The 4,476-nt window shown below is 42.8% G+C and overlaps 1 protein-coding gene across 1 annotated transcript in view; it reads left to right on the forward strand.

The window, feature by feature from the left end:
- Nucleotides 1–4,476, forward strand: part of LOC109968082 (olfactory receptor 10A3-like) — a 31,361-nt gene that overhangs the window by 844 nt on the left and 26,041 nt on the right. The window lies entirely within an intron of this gene.

A 4,476-nucleotide genomic window follows, 5' to 3' on the forward strand; every position in this document is an offset into this window, starting at 1 on the left:
TGCTCCCGGGGTACAGGGGGCGGCCGGAGTCACAGACGTAACAGCAGCTGCATCAGTGTTCGCTGGATTGTGAAAGCCAAGTGTTATAAGTATAAACCATGTTTATCTTGCATGACAGAGTGGCTCTGTCACTGATTGCATATACACATCTCCCAGCTGGGTCTGCAGCGTGCGCACGCACACAGACACACTTACCCGAGAGACACGTCATCCTGGTAGCATTAAGAGGCATTGATGACCTGTTATACATCAGCTGCTGAGGACAGCGCAAACAGTGCACCTATGAAATCACAATGAGATTTGTGTGTGATTTATTCTTCCTGTGTTTATTTGAAGGGGACTGTAAATGTGGACATCCATTGTATGAACAACAGACTTGAAAATAAGGCTTGAATCTTGGAAATATTTATCTTATTTGGTGGCACCAATTCAAAATGTTCCCACACTAGTGACTGCTCCCCTTGATGGCTCCATAGCAAGGCAATCCAAAATGTGTTGACAAGAGGTAGGACAGAGCACTGTTTCATCAATCTTAAATACATCAGTATCTCTCCAATGTTTCATAGTTCCGTCTATCGAACCAAACCAGTCGGCTGATTCAATCTGAATGAAGCAGAAGTGGTTTGAACGTCATCAGTCATGTGGTTTTTCCTGATTTGAAGCAAGCTCTGGCACAGTGCTCCATAAAAATATCCTTCCCAGTTTGAAGCAAGCTTCGGAGCCTAGTCGTCAGATTCCATCTACTCATTGCCTGTTTTTCTACTCTCTCTCCTCTGCCACTCTCCACCTCCACAGGCCAGCCCCGGAGTGACCCCAGTGTCTGCAGTTAGGCTTACCTGATGTATAGCACAAATAAATTCACTTGCACTGAAGTCAGCCATCTGGGTCCGCATTTTTCGCACACTCACCCTCCAGTGAATGAGCGTTCCTAACACAATTTGTCAAAATTGTTTTTTATATAGCATGTTTAAACACAACAAAAGTTGTACCAAAATGCTTCACAGAAATGACCATAGCGGCACAAAATTAAAACAGAGAAAAAGATGTTGCAAGATTACACAGAAAATGGCACCACATCATTTAAAAACAACACAATAAAATATAATAGATAATCAAAGTCCATGCACTAAAATGTGATCCAATAAAATATGACAAGTGATCAGGAAAGACATAAAACCCTCCCTTGGGTTATGATGTAAAAGCCTGAGTGAATAGGTGTGTCTTTAGCACTGGTTTAAAAGCTCCTAGATCTGAAGCTGATCTAAGGTTTAGGATAATCACATTTATTGGCCAAGTATGTTACACACAAGGAATTTATGTTCTTTGTCCTCCAGGTCCAAGGTGTCTTCATGGATGATGAGCTGTGGGAAGGAAGCCAAGGGTGCACTCTCTGAGGCTAACAGAGAGTTGATATGGAGGAGGTGTAGGATATTTTGAGTCTATGGCTCTAGTAATGCATTTGTCTAATTTTCTAATACAGGAAATGCAACAGCAGCCACAGAGAATGAGAATGGCTGTAAATAAAGCTACAGACACTAAACCATAAGTGACTAAACCACTCCATTTTCCAAACCTATGTGACAATAAATCAGAGAAGGGATCATTAATGCCAGAATTTTCAGCCAATTCTTCAGATAAAGCAGTCAGACCCTCTAAGGCCTTGGTGATGCTTCCATCTGGTGCCATATTATTTGGGATGAAGGTACAACAATGAATGCCTATCATCTTACACACTCCACCTTCCTTAGCTAATAACATATCTAGAGCCATTTTGTTTTGCTATGCATTAAAGCATTAAAGTGGTGGGGCATAATTTTTCTGCAACATCTTTAAAAGCATCCCGGGTGTAATTTACAAATCTTTACTGATTGTAACAAATATAAGTGCTTGTTGTTCTGATTGAGTTAGGTTATAGTTAGTATTGGTTGTGTTAGGTCAGAGTTAGTAGTCTGAGAGGTTCTCAAGTCAGTCTGAACCTCAGTCAGGGCCCTGTCAGTCGGGTCAACCTTCAATGAGTTCTGTGGATCCCGTTATTAAGTCTGTTCTCTGTTAACCACACCTTCACACAGTGTGTGGTTATCTCTGCTGCTTTGTATGGTCCCTTCCACCTAGGAGAAAACCAATTGAGTTCGGTGATTTTTCTGTAGACCCAGCTTCCCACTGCTATGACAGGTGCAGCAGTGTCCTGTTCCTTGGTGTCATCTGTTGAGAGATGCTCATCACAGTGTTATTTAGTGTTCGTGTACATTCACATGAGGCCTCATGTTGCACTAATGCTTGTGGGGAATCTATAGGGACAACAGTGAAAGGACAGGGCATTTTCCTTCCTGTCAGGACTTCATGAGGACTAAAATTAAATTTGGTGTCTACGCAGACTTTTGACAATCTCTCTTTGCCCTGTTTATCTGATGGAGCAGCTGCTTCTTGCAGCTTTTTAATGTTCTGTACGCATAAGTCCCTATGTGGTTTTTCATTCATTGACTTCTGAATCATTTGTCTATGTGTACAGTATATACAGTGTAGCCAGCTACAGTTTTAGCGGTCAAATCGGCTGCATTGTTGCCTCTGTCTATTCTTCCATCTCCCTTTTGGTGTCCTCTGCATTTAACTATGGCCTAGATCTGATTGCAGCCACATGACTGACACATGTAGGATGGCACACCTCTACATTGTCAAGTCTGGAGCTGTAACACATCAAAACATTACTTTCTGTGCTCCCACTTAATTCCCCCTTTTTGAAAAAGAGTGGCATTCACATAGCCGGTCTTTTCAAAAGAAACAACCAAATAACAAACCAAACTGTTTGCACATATACCCCCACCAAACAACATGCAGCAAAGTCACAATTTTTAGAAGATGAAATTTGGCACCAAGTTTTGCTTCAAAATATAATAATTTCAGCTCTAATAATATCAGGCTTTTAATTTAAAATTCCACAGACTTTCAGTTTCAAGACACAACTTTATCCATCTCATCTCTTATCTCTTCAACCTTCAGACACCATTCTCCTATCCTTAATAAGTTTAAATGCCCCAACCCTGATTACAGTTTCGTACATCCTGGTGCCCTGCTGCCTGTTTTGGACACCCCCACTGGGGCATTTCGTTGTGAAAGCTATTTTTGTTGTAAGCTTTTTCCGGCTCTTTTAACCAGGAACTCACAGAGATGAAGTGGACCACTTGGATATATAAAAAATAACCGTGCTGGTTTATTCACCGTGGCGTCACCTGATATGCCAGCTTTGCAGCTGACCATAACAATAGTCAAAACATGAAGAAAATCAATGTGTGTGAATGTTGATTAAGTGGTGTGTATCTAAGAACATTCTGACATGACATCTAGTGACATTACACATAAGAAAATATTATGATTACAATTACGGTTACACATATCATAATAATAACAATAATCCTCCTGCCTCCTGACAATCAAACTTTTCTATCTGGTTATCCTTGACCATAATGCACCCTTCAAGAAACTCATGAGAATGACTAAGCATTTAACAGCCTGAGCTAGACATCCTGTCTCCACTAAACATTTCTAATACAACAAATATCTAACCAATATCTATCTGACTAAAAAATTACCTAACAGTTGGCTCCTGGGGCCCGATGTTGTCCAGTTGGTGGAGGAGGGTAGGCATTATAGTCATACTGGGGAACTCCTCCCATAGATTGTGGATATTATAGGGCTGGCTGGGCACGGCATTGATTTGTCCACTGTCCTAGTCCACCACATTGGAAACTTCCCCTGAATGCTCAATCGGCAGATATTGTACTGAAGTATCAATTTGTCAATATTTCTATTAAGCTGAAAGCTCAGGTTTCAGCCAATGACCCGTCGTCTGTGTGGGGGAGCCTGAAAACCATCACTGGCTATAGAAAACCATCCCCCCTGCTATGGAGGGCCGTCAACTAGCAGATGACCTGAATGTGTTCTACTGCAGGTTTGAGAGACAATACTCCCCCCTCACCCTCCCCACCTCAGATCTAGCAGCCGGTCCCCTGACAATCACCACCCTTTCCTCCAGCCTCCACCTCTAGCAATCTCTGAAAAGGATGTGTGTGGCCTCTTTAAAAGACAAAAGATCAGAAAGTCTCCAGGCCCAGATGGTATGACCCCTCCTGCCTGAAAGTGTGCATTGATCAGCTGGCCCCCATCTTTACACTTATCTTCAACAGGTTATTGGAGCTGTGTGAAGTCCCCTCCTGCTTCAAACGCTCCACCATCATTCCAGTCCCCAAGAAAACCTCCATCAGTGGACTGAATGCCTACAGACCTGTCGCCCTGACATCTGTAGTTATGAAGTGTTTTGAAAGACTGGTGTTGGCCCACCTGAAGGGCATCATTGACCCCCTGCAGGACCCCCTGCAGTTCGCCTACTGGGCAAACAGGTCAGTGGATGATGCAGTGAACATGGCACTGCATTACATCCTGCAACACCTCGACTCCCCAGGGACCTATGCATGGGCCTTT

The sequence above is a fragment of the Monopterus albus genome, unplaced genomic scaffold (genome assembly GCF_001952655.1).
Source record: "Monopterus albus unplaced genomic scaffold, M_albus_1.0 scaffold142.1, whole genome shotgun sequence".
NCBI classification, from domain to species: domain Eukaryota; kingdom Metazoa; phylum Chordata; class Actinopteri; order Synbranchiformes; family Synbranchidae; genus Monopterus; species Monopterus albus.